Source organism: Thunnus albacares, chromosome 18 (genome assembly GCF_914725855.1).
Source record: "Thunnus albacares chromosome 18, fThuAlb1.1, whole genome shotgun sequence".
Lineage (NCBI taxonomy): Eukaryota > Metazoa > Chordata > Actinopteri > Scombriformes > Scombridae > Thunnus > Thunnus albacares.
In genome coordinates this window covers 24,428,709-24,447,225 of record NC_058123.1, presented here as the reverse complement: position 1 = coordinate 24,447,225, position 18,517 = coordinate 24,428,709, and the positions used below count along the sequence as shown (strand labels likewise).

Genomic DNA, 18,517 nt, shown 5'->3' with positions numbered 1-18,517 from the left:
TTCTTCTTGTATTTACATTCTTGCTCCCACCCGAGACGCATCTGACCAATGAGCAACTTTTAGTGATGCATTTTGGTTTGCTTGGATTTTTCTCTTTGTGAAAAGATACTTAAGTTTACCAACTCACCCACGGATTCAGGCCAGACCAAATGAAATATAGGTTTGAAAACGCTGTAAGGCAACAAGGTGCTGTTGAACTCATTTGGGAGTGGATTTGGACCACTGGTGATACTTATAGCTAAAAATGTATAAGCAGTTATGGGGGTTTTGTGTGTTTTTAATAAAATCATCAACAGACAAAACTTACACACCATGATGTGATGGTGAACACGATAGGAAGTTGGATCAAACAGTTGGCTTTTTGCATTCAGGCAGGCCCAGAATGGCAATCTGGTAATTCTGGCAAATGACAGATGGGCCAGCCCACCACCAGCAATGTGGTGAAAAAAAATAACCTGACAGCCGGCCCACTCGATGTTGGAACATCCCATCCTATTGGGGGTTACGTGGTACCAAAACTGTCAACAGGCAGGTGCAGGAAGCGGTATCGACTGTCATCACCTCCCCCCACCCCTTCAAGTGGATCTGTCCATCCGTGTAATGTCAGAGGTCAAGCAGGAAATAATCAAATCAAGACAGAGAGAGTGGAGTTCAAATCAACAACACAAATGAAATGGATAAAGGTCCCAACAAGCGAAAAGGTGAAGCGGAAAACGTCAGAGAGAAAAAGAAAAAAACTCTCGAGGCTGATGCTGCAAAACATTTTAAATTAACACATTTATTATTCAAAAATAACGTTACCGATGCCAGTGACACACAAAATCCTGCTAGCTGCATTGATAACATTAACAGTCCGCCAGCGCCAAATGAAGAGGAGGAATGAAGAGAAGGAAAGAGTCTGGACAGATGAGCAGCAGGCTGAGTCCATTGGAGAGCAGGGGCAAGAAGAGGTGGCCGCTGTCGAGGACGAGTGAAAGGTGCATGACAACCTCCAGCAGGTGATACTGCTAGCTCATGTAAGTTAGTGACAATGTTAACAGTGGAGCTAGGCCAGAGGGGATTCATCACACTGAGTGCAGCTTTTCAACTTTAAAATTCATCAAGAATTAATTATGGAGCACTACATCACAAGAGCTTATTGAAACGTTCATGCTTATGGCTACAGAAAAAGACATTCTTATGGCTTTGGACACTCATGGAATAATTGACAGGATGGCAGAGAGGAACGTACTGATGAGATGTCTTCTCACCACCTAAGGTAGGACATGCTATTCTATTCGCTGTGCTGCTGTGCTATACTGTTTTTTGAATGGTATCAGCTGATTAGTCACTCTGGGTCCGCTCCAATAGGGTGCAGGCATGCTGCTTGTCACAGCCTGACAATAGCAGTGAATGAACATTTAAATAGTGTAGGTCGCACCAAACCCTGACTGTTAAGTCTGATGTGTTTGTTCCCAGTCCGACCCTGCATGTAGGGCTACGTGTAGTTGCTTTTGGATTTGGATCTGTTCCTCTACGAGCTTCCTGTAACAACTTTCTCTGCGTGGATCCGCAGAAATGTTTAGGATCCTCTTTGCTGAAGTACATTTTCAGCTTTGTGGAGGCTTTGCTGGTGTTAATACTGCATGTTTAACCTACTTTAGTTGTCATCTGGATTTGTGTTCTCACACACAATATGACACTACCACAACCCCAAAAAAGCCCTCTCACAGTCGTGTGTGCCTCCTGTGAGAATATGTTGTTGTTACTATCAGTTCCACATTGGCTAGATGAACCAATTTTGACACCAACATGAATCAAGTCTAATTGGCTGGAAAAGACACTTGTAATCACGGTTTTCTGGCCATGGTGAACTCCCTGCAGATAAACACTTGTCAGATAAATTGGAAAAGACATTTATCATATGTATTGGTCTGATTGATCAAAGAGACAGAGTTCAACGCGTCTTACTCTGAAAACCACGCCCACTGGAGGGGAAAACAATCGGCGCCATAAAATGCAAGCAAGGGCTGAAACGCTAACAAAATGCCTGTAGCTAGCAAAAAATGTTAGATTTCAGCCTGATAAAGGACTGTTTTAGCACCCTATGTCTACCAGAGAAGAAAAGGTAGTTTATAGCATATGCTGAAACTCGTTAAATTAAGATGCCATACATGAAAGCAAGGGCTGACATCACGTCTACAGTAGAGATAGCACAACTTTCTAGCAAACTCCACGACATAACAGCCTGGCATGAAACTTTTCATAGCTGTTATGGGGAGTACAGGTTGTAAACATAGGCGGGAAATTACACGCACAGACATGCTATCATTTCCCATTCAGGCTCTTTTTACTGTTAGCATTTCAGCTGAATGCATGTTAGCTATTCTGTGATTTAAACGTCTATTACCAACACCTCATACCTTTAAACTAAACAGCTGTTTTGTTTTTACTTTCATGCGTGTTCTCTGTGATTAGCAGCGTGTTCAGGTATATGTGTCATTTTTATGGAGGTTTTGGAGCTGCAGGCTGTCCGTGCAGCTCAGGTGGGGTCTGTCTCTTCCACCGCATGGCACACGGCCCTGTATCCACTTTTGTCTTCTTAAAGGCTCCAGTTTTTTGGTTCGCCAGCTTATAAAAACTTAGTTCTGGGTTCTTTACCCTGTTGGCAGTGCATCCCAACACACAGCAGCTTTTAAGCATTTTTTTGTTGTTTGCTAGCAGACAGAAGTGACAAGGAGACACTTTTACTCAATACAAAGTCAGTGGAGAATGATGAATTGTTTTCCCCTCCAGGGTGGGCAGGACTTAATTGCACTCTGTCACAAGAACAGAAAGATCTTTAGCTGCACATACTTTGGCACTTTTTAAGCAACCTAGATTAGCGAAGAAGTCCTGGTCATCAAGTTACTGATACACCAGCAGAGAACAGGTTAAAGACTAGAAGAGTGCACTCAGTAGAGTGCAGATCTCCGCCAGGTGTGTACAGTCAAGATGGAAAAATAGCAAAGATAACAAAAACGGAGATTTATTCATGTTGTATCGTGCCTAACTTCAGTGGATCGTAACATATCAGGTATAGAATTAATCTGCATATGCTGCGGTTCAAGTTGACACCAAAATTTCCTATGGATGTCAATTTTTGAGCCACAACAAAGGCTAAAGTGTGGCCTGCAACAGACTAGGTAAGCCCATGGATGTATAAAGATAACTGGATACAGCGTCAGGGCCCTGTTCATTCCTATGAAAGTTGCTCAGTGGCGCATGAAGCCAAAAAAGTCAAAATTCTTATGCATTGCTTCCGCATCTGGTGGGCCCATAGAGCAAGTGCACTAGTGACTTTCACCGGCCAAGCCGGCTACTTCTGGTTTAGCCCTCCGGCTAACTTGATTGGGGATAAAACAATTCAATCATGTCTTCTAGAATTTTGGATTGTGATCAGACCAAACGGATCAAATTCTGATAGAGACAAGTCATCTCGTGGGGGTTGTGATGCTCAAAAATATTATCTGCTCATTTACAGATGTCTCTTTCACAATGTAAGTCTATGGGAAAAAGTCTTTTTGGGCCCAAAGCATCATGTGACATTGTAGTTTGGCGGCTATATCAAATTAGCTTCACAGCCTGATGCTGTTCCTGGGGGCTTAGGTAAGCCTTGTTTTTAGCCTAGCTGATTGCTGGAAATGCCTTTTGCTATGTCATAACGCATATCGTAAAATGGCGAGGATTGCTGAAAAGAAAGTCAAAGCTTTATGACAGGCTCATAAGGAATGACATTAAAATAGGTTTTTCAAAAATTGTGAATCACCACAACCACAAGAGGTCCAAAAATATTCAGCTGATGGGTCCAGTAGTATGTGAGATTAGCTGCGGACAGATACACACACGGGGACGTACGCACACGACCAAACACATGATCCCCTCCAGGGTTATGCCTGGCGGAGATAATAAAAAAGCAGAAGAAAGAGGGAACAGGGAAACATACCAGGTATCCACTGTGATCTGTTGTGTAAGACTTACTCACCTTCATACTTAAACCTTCTATGACTGCAATGAATCACATGTACTGTACATGGAGCATTCCTTTTCACTCAGGTTTGATAAATTGCATTCAATTACACAATGACTTTTAAACCAAAATTCCTCTGCAGGTGATTTATCTGTTCTACAAAAGTGTCATTGTCAAACCAGCTCTGATTTGACTTCATGCAGCCATGGGGAGCATCTGTCTTTCTGGGCTGAGTACAGTGTGCACTGATCAGCTTGCTATAGTGATCATGAAACATAACTCTGTACAGAGCTTTAATCCCATCTGACCTGAGCCTACAAAGATTCCCACTCTTTCTGTAGAAGTCAACACAGTTCATTTTTGCCCACCAGATGTGAGGTATAAGAATCGTGATTTTGTCACTGTGAAACTTAAGTCTGGAAAATTATGTAAACAATAAATCAGATTGCTTTTAAATTTGCTACAGATTTTCACGGGCAACAGAAAGTGAATCCTAATGCTTTTGTTTTAACACTACCTTTAGACCAAAATTTCCCTTTGCACACATTCAGTATTGCCATTAAATAATCTGAGCACATTTATACTCCGCAGAGGATGAACCCTTCGCATTTTGGGTTCTCCACAAGCTCTCATTTTTACAAGATATCAGAAACTAATGGTCCAATTTTAATGAAATTCTCTGTGGATTCACATTCATGGTCCCAAGCTATACTAGTGGTATGGTATGACTCAAAATCCATTTAAAACTATCAGATGGATTACCATCAAATTTTGTACGAACATCCATGGTCCCCAGATGATGAATCCTAAAGATCTTGGTCATACCCTAACTTTTCCTTTTGTGCCACCATGAGGTTGACTTATTATACCTGATATAATGGACTCCAATAATTTCAAGTGATGGTTACAAACCAGTTAACCACAACCACCATGCACTGTACCCATGTAGTTTTGGTACCTAGTCTACATAGCGTTGTAAGTAGAATTCCATGTGTCTTGGAAGAATGATAGATTTCAAACAGTGCTGTCTGCCTATAGCTCTGTAGTTCCTTTTATTCAGAATGCAGGGTCTTTTTTGTCATGTCCAATCTACCTATCTTTACATCCATCCATCCTTCCCTCCATCCATATCTAGCTGTGATATGTGACTCCCATATGTCTGGAATAGCTTACTGTAACCTCTGACCCTGTGAGATGAGTATCACTAGAGCACAGTATGCAGAACAGCTGTTGAGAGGAGTTTTGCGATGCTTAAAAGAGGTGTGTCTCTCCATACCCCTCAGCATCACCCATCCACTCACCTAACTGCTACCCCAGCACTAACACACTCGCCTCAGAAGTGGAAATTGCTGACTAACCTTTTTGACCTTGTGTGTGAGAGTGTCAGTGGAGCTCCGACAGTGAGAGGCACTGACTGGTCTTTTCATGTGTCTAAAGTGCACACTGTGGGAATCTGAAAAGGCATTATTTCACAGACATTGCTGTTAACCTTTTCTTAATATTGTCAATCACATATGCCTTGGATGACATAAATGTGATTTAGATTATCCAACTTCAAAAACGTTTTGCCCTGCTAGTGTCAGAGCCTAAAGATGTGAGTCAGTCCATCTGTCTCTCTGCCCACTTAGATTATATCTATGACAGATGAAGATATCTCCAAAACTGCCAGCCAGATTGCTACTATATTTGGTGTAGATAATGATTTCCAGAAGATGATTCTTAATTATATTTAGGTGGGATCCCGACTAGAGCTGAAACATTTTGTTGATTAGTTGATTGACAGAACATGAATCAACAACAGTTTTGTTATTTAGTCTTTTAATCAGCTTTTAAGTTAATTATTCATTGGTTCCAGTTTTTCCAAGTGAAAGTATTTGCTGGTAGTAGGTGGTAATATTTGGATTTTGGAATTTTAGTTGGAAAAAAACAAACAATAATTCATTGACAAATCAAGAAAAAAATCAGCAAATTAATCAATAATAAAATTAGTCAAAATTTTTCTATTATTCAACACTTCAGTCAATGAAAAGGTATCTCAAAACTCAATGATTGGATTGACTGATTTCCATTAAATTAAATCAGATTTCTGTGGTATCAAGAGGATGAATCTCTCATGATTCTGGTGACCTTTCCTCCAGCATCACCGTTGGTGAAACTTTTTTACTTGCACACAATCTGTCCTCATTTCATATGCAGATTGCCTGAACATTTGCTGAACACATTCATGCTCTCCAGAGAAAGAACCATTTGGATTTTAATGAAGTCATGGCCATGGAAGTGATTTTTTTCATGCTTGATGTTCTTGTAAACTGAACCAACAGTCTGAATTTACAACAGTGGTTAAAGAAAGTATCTACAGATGTGATTATCAGATTAGGCTATAACACTGGCAGGAACACAATTATTTTTTATTCTCTGGAAGTCCCTCTACATGGAGAATCTGGATTCACAAGAATCATCAACATTCAAATTCATTTCATTATGCTTTGCAACACTGTTACATCACTAAGCCTGTGAGTCAAACCGCATCAAAAGCACAACAACGGCCATGTCACTGAGACACACATGCTCTTCCAGCAGGTTGAGCTCATGATGTCATTGCCAATATAATGCCAGATCCATAACCAGGCATCTGCTTCCAATGAAATGTGATCTTGGGCCTTGGTGCTTGGTGAGCAGCGGAGCCCTGATCTGGAGCCCATTAGCCAGCTTAACCAGGCAGGGGCCCACATGCTGTGGCGTGCGTGGCGTAACATTCACTTCAATATACACAGACTGGGTCGTCGGGCTGGTTCTGGGTTTGGAGTAGGTCACAGCTTGTGGTTAGCTTTGTGTGAACAAAAGTGGGTGGAGAGGGCAAGGTACAAACCACATGTCGGACCAGAACCCCTTTCCTTGTCTGTAATCTCTTCACAAGCCAAATGGAACCAGATGGCAGATAGGGAGGGCTGATAGCGCTCAGACAAAGCTCCTCAGATGTGTGGTGTTAGAGATAAATCAAAGAAAGGCCTTCATATTTTTATTTTTTAAACATTTACAACGTTACTTCAGTGACCACTTTGTAACGTTTCTAAATGTGTCTCCCATCTCTCAGTCCCTGCAAAGAGCCTGCAGACACATTACAGCCTGTTGGACAGAAAGACACAGATTTATGTGGAAAGGGCAGTTTAATGATCTGTTTTGTTCTGTTTTGTCCCAAGCTATGCTGTTTGTGGTTCCGCTTTGAATGAAGTGTTGACACACATAATTGTATCCATTCTCGGTGCAGCATTTGTAATTTTCTTTGTAGTGTGCAAATGTTAAACACCTGCCTTGTGCTATTGAATAAAAGAGCTAATGGTGATGGAATGCACCTGGTGTTGCAGGTAGCATCTGCTCAAGTGGCCAGCAGTAATGTTTCCTCTTATTTGCTGTGTCATAATTATTGGTTTTAATTTGAAAGGTTTGCTCATTCAAGTAACATGGAACTGTGATAGTAATGGACTGTATTTTCATGGTATTTTACTGGTTATGATACAAATAGTGTAATATTGCGCACGTACACTGAATATTTTTATTTTGAGACTTTGCGCACATAACTTTGTTCCTTCGGGGACTATGAAGCAGTTCAGTTTCAGGGTCCTGCTATTGCGCATGCTGGTTCACTGTCACACTGTCATGGCCTCCTGGGACATTTGAAAAGAACAGAGCCAACGTCTATGTTATTAGTAACACCTGCACTTTTTCTATTCCCTGACAAGTCAAAACGCCGAATGAAAAAGGCCTGTTGTTATAATATTCGCAAAGACCAGCACATTGTAGCAAGTAACAAACATTAATTTGCGTAAGTGTACACATCAGTGAAGCATTTTTCAATTTAGCTATTTCAATATCAATATCATAATAGTAATGTCCAGCAAGTTTTTGTGACAGTCCTAATTATTATTAGATTGAAAATTAGCTGGAAAATGGCACCTACCTTTATAACTAACGTTACCAAAAAAGAAATGTTAGCTTAGCAAGATTAGCTTGTGCAACGTTTATGTTACATCATTCAAACTGTAATTACAAGCAACTGAACAGGAAAAACCTTTCACATGAGCCTTCTAGTTGTATTTCTTATTGAAGATACTTTCTCTGACAGCTATGATATCTCCCACTTAGTGGAAGAAAATTACTGGAGTCTCTACAAACCGATGGGAAAGTGGCTGCAAAGCCATCATCTCTGGCAGTTAAGTATAAATAAAATCCAATATTAAAACTAATACAGTCAATTCAGCTAAAAAAAAGAAGCTATACACTGTTGTAGCTGCTTGTTAACTGGTGAAACCAGATACAAATATGTAACACAACAAGCCACTTTATGCTGTTTGCTGTATATGGTGTGACTACATGGCTAGCAACAGTATGTTGGAATAATTTGTGAATGCTTGCAATCGGAATAACAAGAGAGTTTCTTCTCTTTTCTTCTCTGTCAACATGAATGCAGCATTAGGGAAAGGCTAGGTTTACCATAGTACATTATCATGGTATTGATCAAATTGTCATGTCAACGGTATTACCATAGTACAGTATTGTTAGAAAGTTCTGTTCTTGTTTTGTCTCTCTCAGATTTGGCTGTACGATCTGTTGTGTGTTTTAGGTAAATTCACACTGTCTTGCTGTCTCTGCCAAACAATGGTTACTAGCAGAGGGTCCAGTAACAGCACTTGGCATGAATTTGGCTGAGTGTCTTCAATCCTGGCAGGCAAGCAGAGCTAAATCTGGTGCAGATTGGTGTCTAATAGCAGGGCCTGACTTTATTTGGCAACCATTTGCCCCATGGGATACATTTAGCTATCATATTATTGTAATTTCTCATTAAAAAAGTCAAGGTGGAGCCAGGAGGCTAGTTTTAACTGCTGCAGCTGTGACACGTGTAATGCCTTAATACGCTTGTGTTGCACAAAATAGATGCCAGGTGATGCAATGATGTTTCATACCAGTGAGACACACACACACACACATTCACACTTAATTCCTGCCCTTACCAGTCACTCTCCTGTTTTGCCTCATAGCACAGGAACGTTTTATTGCCAAATAACAAATTAAACACATTTTAAACACATTTATGGTTAATTGTCAAAGATTCATTGCAAACACCGTTGTGATGGTTTGGCTCTCACATACACTCCTAGACACTGACACACAGACATACTTTTCCAGTGACCATTCAGATTTTCCTTGACCCTTATGTGAGATCAGCAAGGTGCACTGCATGGGAAAATAAACAGAGCATTCTGGCTGTCCCAGTAGTATTGAACATGCCATTCATGCACCTCATCAATCAACTACTGTCATTTTCTGTGCTGTTTCTTCAGTGAACCTGGTGAAAAAGCAAAAATATGTCTTGTAGGTTTCCTCTTTTATGCCTTAAGTTGAATTAATTTAACATATAAGACAAAGATAATAATTCAATATATTATTTATTTATTTATTTATTTATAACAAAAGATATTGTCCAGATATTGATATGACCTTTTGCATTTTGTCACCATGTCTTTATTAGCATTATATCACTTGTTTTTGCTTTACAGCACAAGCACTGGATTCTCAGTGATGTCTGCCTGTTGCTGTTATTGAAAATGCAGTTCTAGAGTTGTTTCAGATCAAACTACACCAACATGTTAACTGTATGAAGGAGTAGGTCACCAAGTGCAACAATATAGCGCTTTTGTGTGGTTTTACAGTTCTGGACAACAATACTGTGGCATGAAGGCATAAGCTACTGTATATCAGGATTTGGCAACACAGACGTTAGTTTTAGTCTCTAGAGTGGATTTATTGATACAGAAAAGGTAAAAGAAACCCCATTATTCTTGGATGTTCACTTAGTTGTACAAAAGCATAAAATGTCCTTACAGACTAGGAAACAAAATACTAAAGTGGAGGTTTCTTCAACTCACTTACTAAATGGCACCACCTTTTGGTCTTGGCCCTGAGGCATTTAAATTATTATTTTGCTTACATTCCTCAGTTTTTAGCAATGCCAGCAGCTTGGCTCTAGGGATGACAGTGTCAGTCCGTCAGTCAGTCCACCACATTGGTCCAGACTGAAATATCTAACAACTACTGGACGGATTGTCACAACATTTTGCTCACACATTCTTAGTCCCCAGAGGATGAATCCTACAGACTTTGGTGATCCTGACTTTTCCTGTAGCGCCACCAGAAGGTCAGAGTTTTCACTCTTTGGGTAAAATATCTCAACCAAATTTTATACAGATATTTGTGGTTCTCAGGCAATGTATTCTAATTACTTTGGTGATCACTTAAATTTTCCTTGAGCCTCATCATGAGGTCATTTTTGGTTTGTATTGAAACATCCCAGCAATTATTGAATGGATTACTGTAAAACTTCATGGTCATGACCTTCATGGTCCCCAGAGGATGAATTTAAAAAACCTCTGTCCCTTGACCTTTTATCTAATGCCATCATCAGGTCGAAATTTCTGTTTGTCCAATAGTTTGGTTTATGACCAAATTCCTGCCAAACTAAGCTCAGTTGTACTTTGTGTTTAGTGCTAATTATGAAATGTTGACACTAAACTAACTAAACTAAGATGGTGAAAATTATACATCCTAAACATCTACATAGCAGTATTATCATTGTGAACATGTTAACATGTTGACATTTAGCTCAGTAAAGCCTCAGAGCGTGGCTGCAGAGTAATGAACTTGCAGTCCTGCTTGATAACATGAATAGGTGTACTGGTTAAATGAATAGCTTGATAGATTGAAATGAATAGTCCTTGACATGTTCGTAAATGTCCTTATGTCCTTTTCATGATGATGAACATGTGCAGATCCTTATCTTTATTGGTTCGGCTGAACTTGACGGATGACGGACCTGAGGTGACAACTCTGTTATGACTAACAGAACTCGAGCAGACAGCCAGAAGGAAAGGCTCAAAATTAGTTTTGTTTTGTTTTTTCTTCACTTTTCCCTGGTTGAACCTCGCCCTCGCGTTCAAACCCCTATCAGCCGCTGTCTGTCCGGACCAGTTCAACCTGTTTTACTTTTGTTTACTTTAATGTGATTGATTTGTTTTGAAGTCTTAGCTTAGTCCAACGTGTTGCCTTCACTGCTCACATTTTCGTCCAGACTGCTCAAGGTTTATCAGCCCTAGAGGATTTGGTTCTGGGGACCACAGGCAGGCTTTTTTCTTTATTCATCGCCTGCATGGCGCTGTGCCACTCCAATCAAAACAGCTCCCCAAACAGAAATGTTAGCAATCTTTTGCGCTTTTTGTATGAAAGTTCGCCGTTTTGTTCATGTGCATGTCTGTTGGTCACATTAGGCCGTTCTTTAAAGACGAAGATGATAGCCAGATGATAGCCAGCCAGCCTGAGCTGGATTTGGATTAATGTCAAACACATAAGCAAACTTCAATTCATATTTGTTTAGAAATGAGTCTTAAAAAAGAAATTTTCTCATAAGTGAGGAAGCCTGCCAGAGCAGTAAGAGTACTTCAACATGGTTTCAGTAGAAATCAGCTTGTTTCAAGATTTTATAGAAATGACTTTCCATATAAATAAGACTGAATCTGGCAAGTTGCTGCACTGGAATAAAGACAAATCAAACTTCTATACTTGAAACAAGTTCTGTGGCATTGGAAACAAAGTGAAATTATCTCACTGCCCTGGCAGATATTGTCAGTTGTTTAAAGAAAATTATGACTCAATTACAGACAAAAATGACTTGCAGGGCACTTTGATCAATATGAACACATATTACAGTAACAACCGCTAGTTGTATGCCGGATACAAGATTCAAAGAAACTACTTATATGTGATTATGGTCACCTCAACTAACAGTAAAGTACAGTTCATATAATTAGAAATGGGATTCTGTCTTTCATCTTTGCAGTGACTTCATGTATGTAACACTGTCTTCAACTGTAGATGTTGCAGACATATGCACTGCAGACATTGCAGCAGAACGCACATGCTAACAAAAAAAGTCTGTGAACAATGAACAATAAAAAGGCACACAAAGCAACTTATTGTACCTCTATCAGCTGCTCAGTCTGCAGTGCATTCTCAGGAGACATGAGATTATATGTCTGCGGACTGACATGTTACAGATAATGGTTCAACCAGCTACATTCCTATCACACTTAACATACATATTACCCCCCTTTCACACATACAGCCTCAGGGACTGCAGAGGCGACAGGATGCCTGTCATCGTGAATTGAACCTCAATACATGTGCTTACCCAGGCTTCCAACACTCCAGACAAAGTGATGTTCAATAGGGGGAGTTGAGAATGATCCAACTTGTCCAAAATGTTCTCTGATAATTGAGAGTGACAACCAATAGTGCTTGGAAGTTTTCTCCTTTATTCCACTACGTAATGATGCTTAAAACAAAATGGAGGAAAAATTCAACATAATGGTCTGCAGCTTCCATAGATGTATTATAAGAACTGGATACTTGACTCAAAAATAGTGCCTATTCAGTGAAAAATGCTCACCTGGCATGAGCCAAAAAAGTTTCTAGCTTTCGTGTTGTGCAGCCCATTGAATATGCACGGTAGTGGTTCTCCCGCCCACAAGTTAAGTAATTGACATAATAATACACATGATAATAGACCTTGTTTGCAGTTTGAAGTGCGGGTAAAGGCTTTTTGGGCCACAGGGAATTTATTTGCTGCAGTACTATGAGTTGCCACTAGGAAAAATTGGCAACAAGACTGAGCAGCTGTGCCATATCCAGCTCTCCAACGGTGTCATTATGTGCCAATATTGTGAAAACATCAGAAAACAATTGCCCAGTTGCAGCAAAGTATGTAAATCAATGTTGAACAAGCCAGACTCATGAGATGTAACAGCCAGTCTGCTGCCTTTGAATCACACGTTATGTGTGAGTGATATGGATACAGTTCTCTTTCTCAATATATATAATTCATATAGCAAAACCAGTGAAATACTTACTTGAATTACTTATTTCATTATTGCCATTACCATTTATAATTAGCTTCATTTTTCAAGATTGTGGGTCTTTTAGGTATGCAGTTTGCTTTTCCATATTATCTTTGCGGCTGCTACTGTAGAGTCTCTGATGTTCTCCAAGTTTCCAGTTTTTGGACCTGGTCGGACAATGTGGAGTGTGAAATTTAAATCTTAAGAAGCATTACTCTAATGTGGTTTTCGTGTTGAAATGTATCACCAGGTTGTCTTTAGTCTCATGGAGTGCATTTAGCAGACTTTGTTGTTGCAACTCGGCTACATTATGTCAGTACCCCATATTAGCAATGCCCGCTTGTTTATTATCAGTGCATAGGACGAATGTACAAGGCTGTTATGGTTGAATTTATGCTGGAGCTTGTAGCTTGCCATGCATCAGTTGATGGAGAGTTTAGGTATACTGGGATGCAGAAGAGACCAGTTGTTGGAGTTCACCTCAGGAGCTCACAAAGGAATCTCCACACCTGTCAGTGCCACCAGATGTCCCCAGTCCTGCGTAATAATTAGCAATTGCTTAATACAACCAGAGATATTAGTTGTAGCTGCATTTTCTAAAAACCTCAGTACAACACTGTAGCAGTTGAAGAATTTCTCACAGTATATTGTCAAATTGCCCAGATATCTTTCTAGTTTTCTGAGTGCTTTTCAAACAGACACCTACTTGGCTAATTGCCTGACTGTGAAGATCAATCCTCATCCATCCTCGTCATCATCATCATCATCATCTCACTGTCTTTTTCCCCATTTTCTTAGTCTTTCTTAAGTAAAGCAATGATAACCTCGTTCTCCTGACCCAGCTGTGCTCCCATCTCTGCTGATTAGGTGAGAATGATGTAATCGTCTGTGGTCTGTGCTGCTGACAGACATCAAGAGAAAACCACCGCTATCTGTGCTGCTGGAGGCCTCACGGCCAGATACGTGCCTCTCATTGAGGTTGTCATTACTGTGCTGCCAGGCTGACGCTTGATGTAGATTGAGTTTCTATCAGTCTATGCAAAACAGGTCAGTCTGAGGTTATATTGTACGTGAAAACTCATTTCCCAGCGCTCAAGAAACATTTCGTCAGAGTGACATCCCATTACATGTTGCATACTAAAGAGTCCAAGCTGTCATTTTGGAAAAAAAGTTGACCTCTGTTTTACCTTTGTGCATCCCCAACTGCCCTTTGCAGTTATCTAGTGCAAGAGATGTCTTTGTGCAATATGTCATGAATGGACAAAGTGTATTGTCATGTCTTTTCCCAGATCAACTGGGATTTCAGGAACAGTCCATTATAATCACTATAGCCGAGACATGGCTTTAGCATTTACTGTATTCCTTGTGGCTAAGTATCAGTATAAAGTCAAGCATTACTAACAAATTGACACAGTTTAACACAGTTGACAGCAATGAAGATCAACATAAAATGGCGAAACGGTAGCTTTTACAGCTAGATTAGATAACAGGTGTTTCACTCTTAGAACGAATGCTGAATTTTGAGCAGCTGTGTGTGAAATTTCAGGGCTTGACAGAGTTTCATGAATAGTTTGTCAGAGACACAGACACCACAAGTTTGCAGCTGTAATTGAAATACAGCCTGCTTATTGCGTTATATCATTCAGGCCATTTTATCAGGCTTCAAGATAAGAACTGTTAATTTGTCATTCACAGCAAGCTAAAATTGTGCCACATTAATGGCATTGCACACCTGCTTTGATTCGAAAACAGTCAATCTGGTCCCTGCAGAAAGAGGACTCAACTCCCTCCTGCTTTGACAGTTGTTGCACCTGTCCTGCGTCAGGTTGATGTGCTGATGTGAAGAGATTAAACACAGCTGTTCACAGACAATAATGGTTGTACATGGTTGATAATGGTGATGAAGAGCGCTGTCTCACATTTCTCCCCAAAATCTGCCATAGATGCTTAACTGGGTTGAGATCTGGTGACTGTGAAGGCCATAGCATATGATTCACATCATTTTCATACTAATCAAACTACTCAGTGACGCCTCTTGAGTTGTACGGAATCACCTGCTTTTGTTATGTTTCTTCACCAGAAACCGAAACAAAGAGTGTGACAGAGAAGAGGAATGGGCTTTAACCATCACTCTGTCACCGACTACACTGCCCTGTCATGAATCTCCCCTAGATTGGTATGACCTTTCAGCCAGTCCTTGTTTTACTGGAGCCCTGAAGAGTAACCAGCTCAACTGAACTTGACTCTCAGGGTCAGGATTCATAGAGCACAGAGCTGTGCAAGTCTTGTAAAGCTTTTTACTAGAGTTTTTTTTTTACAAGCACTTTAATGGCTTTGTCAATGTAACTATGGTGTTTTCTTACTCCATTCCACTGTGGCCTTCACAATAACGATGACCCTAACAAGACAGGGCAGTGGTTATGAGGGCAGTGAAGACTTTTGAGGTCATGGGATTCACCAGGCCAGTGTGTTGCCCATCGGAAAGAGGTATTCTCTGTTGTCTTTTTTATGTTTATTAAACTTAAATTTGCAAGGGACTCCCTGCTGAGATTGAATATTAAAGCAAGAAATAAAATCATATCAATTCAGAATGATGAAAAAGTGAGTTCCTACTCACTGGTAAAAACATTACAGTGTAGTACAATACAGTACACTGTTTAGGGCTCCAATTAGTGATTATTTTCATTATCAGTCAATCTATTGATTATTTCCTGACAAAAAGATAGAAATTTTAATCTAAAAAATATATAAATATTATAAAAAATAATAAATTGTAAAATAATAAAGTCCAGGGTGACATTGTCAAATTGCTTTTATTGTCCGACCATTAGTCCAAAACCAGAAGATATTCAGTTTACAGTGATATAAAACAGCACTAAAAGGTGTTGTCATTCTAGCTTTACATTGAAGTGAAAATCGTGAAACTCCATGTTGTAATTTAAATTACAGATTAAAAGGAAGTTGTCAAACATTTGGGTGAATGAAAACCTTTAAAACATCTATATGTTAAAAAGCTCATCCTGTAAGTTTTAACAAGGTTGTAAACTCTTATTTCACACGTTAGAGATACACAGTTTTTACCGTCATGAGTACTTGACAGAAAACGTGTCTATTTCACACAATGTTTAAGTTAACTCTGCTGTGTTTGCCACATAAAGACAGGCGCAGAACAGTAGACACATTGCACTGTTTGTACAGTGGTGACAGCAGCAGCACTCTGAGTGGCGCTGTGCCAGTATTACTGTGCAGTTCCCATACACTTATAAGGCCTGGATCCTATTTTATTTGTCAGTCTGAAAATACAACGGTGTTCCAGCTTAAAAAGAAGACATAGAAATGTAACATGAAACATAGAGTAGATACAGTGTCAGTTATGTAATTTTGAAACTCTAATCTGTTTTTCTACCGTGGTTTCTGGCTATATGTTTCACAGGTAACAATAACATCCATGAAAATAAATCAATAAACATAAGTGAGCTATAAATTAAAACTTAATTTCAGTCTGTTGGGAGAGTGTTTGAGGCTGATATTAATGTTTTCTGTGGAAATAGAGTGGCATCCTTGAATGGGAAAAGATTATTTTTTCATCCTCTGGTCATCTCTCGGTGAGCGCTGGGGTCTGGCGGTTTGTCCTCGGTCCAACACACACCCTGTTTTACTCTTTGCGTTTCCACTCCAGTTGAGATGTGTCTCTCCCTCAGTGTTCCAGCAGGCTCATTACCTGACTCACCAACCTCCCTCAGCCATCCAAAATCCCCTCATCTGCTTTCCTCATCTCATTTAAAATACCAATTTACTGGCCGCCCAGCCCTCCTCGCCCTCTGCAGCTTTATTTTTCTAACTGGTATGTAAGACACATGTAACACAAAGGCCTTCCTCCTCCCATCTGTTTGCGTGTTCAGCCGACACATTCCTCATCTGGCTGTGTGGTTCTTGGAATTACAAAAAGGCGGTCAGAACATGACAAGAAAGAAACAATAATTTAAATCGTGCTAATGAGCATGTAATCACAAAAAATTACCTCATATTTCACATTTCTGTGGTTGTGAAGTTAAATCTCACTAAATACCTCGCTTGACATGGTTAAAGAACTTCTCATGTTGCTTGGTGCCGCACTGTAGGATACAGGCCAGCGGATTACCACAGGTGCTGTTTATGTGCCTGGTCGGAGTCCAGCTTTGCAAAGTTGAATTCTCCAGATGTACTGCAGCTTGTCTGTTAAGGCCCTTTCACCTCTTTCATCTGTTCTGCAGCCTCCTAAGGTGGGGTCCAGGGATGTATCCTGTCCCAGGAGCTGGATGTGCATTGTGCCTGTGTGTCCACTCAGTGAGAAATGAAACGTCTCTCATGCAAAGCAAACTGTCAGCCGCACATCTGTGAAAACAGGCAGCTTATTTGCTTTTGTTGAAATCTCTGAATCTAATAAGAAGCACTGTGGCATCTAACATTCAGATCTAACAGTTTGAATTATTTCAGTTGTCATATATAATTATTGTAGTGGAGTTTCTGTAGAGCTACAGATTTCTTATTTTCATTGATTCTTCTGTCTTTTCTGATTGGTTAATTACAATTAACAATGAGTACTATTAGGTTATTGTTACAAAAGTCAAATTGTAAGAATTCAGAAATCTTTTTAGTTGATAAATGACTTAATCAGTGAATAGATTTTCCTTTTTTTGGCCTTTATTTGATAGTTTACCAGATGGACAGGAGGATTTGTGATTTTTTTTTTTTACTGTTTTATATCTTAAAATAAATGGAATATGAATGAATAAAATTTCTTCTTTTTGGTCTGCTATAGCACATAGCAAGTGACTTTATTTTAACTTAACTATAAACTTGCTTTATATGAAATACAGCCATTTAAATGTTATTGAAACAACTGTTTTTTGTAACGTAGACATCCAAAATGTTAACCTGGTTTTATCTGGACAATTTTGACCAGCAGATTATCAAGTCAGTACTAATTGTACATATCGTAACTGCATAGATTGCATGGAAAGATTTGCGATCACAGCAAGACCCTGCAAATGCTACAGATAGCCAACTATACACTATTTATAAGTATTGTTTCAGGACTGGCTTTAAATCAGAAATATTCTTTGGTTGTCCGTTTAGTAACGCTAACATTGACCTTAACCTCAGTGAGGGTCATCATACTTTTGGGGGAGTGTGTCAAACAATGGAACAAACCTGTGATGGATGGCCTGGATTCCCCACAGTCAGACTGACTCACCAGTCTTTCTCCTGCCCTCTGCCCTTATGTCATTCACCAAACATGAGAAGCTAATGTTACGCCGTTCAGAGCTATCTCATTTGACTGTTTAATGTCTCAAGTGCAGTACCTGTCAGTACATTAAAGAAAGGGGAGAAAAAAAAATCAAATGGATCATTAAACTTGGCTCGACTAAATGCCTTAAAGTTGCCAGTTTCTGTTTTTACTGGAGCAGAGTCCTGAGTCCGTTCCAAAGAAAAGATTCATCATTTGAACGAGCCCAGCCTCTCAGGTGTTACAGTATATATTCCACTTTTTTAAACCTGCAACTTATGCACAGCAGTATCTTGTAATTCCCTCAGCGGATTA

General features: G+C 39.8%; 1 protein-coding gene across 2 annotated transcripts in view; it reads left to right on the top strand.

Moving 5' to 3' along the window:
* Positions 1–18,517, top strand: part of si:ch211-196i2.1 (collagen alpha-1(I) chain) — a 119,187-nt gene that overhangs the window by 2,878 nt on the left and 97,792 nt on the right. The window contains exon 1 of one of the 2 annotated variants that reach the window (XM_044334170.1): positions 1,023–1,258. The exons of the other annotated variant lie outside the window; for it this stretch is intronic. The gene's annotated coding sequence lies outside the window, so the exon portion shown is untranslated. Of the gene's footprint in view, positions 1–1,022; positions 1,259–18,517 lie in introns of those variants that run through there. 2 annotated transcript variants of the gene reach the window in all.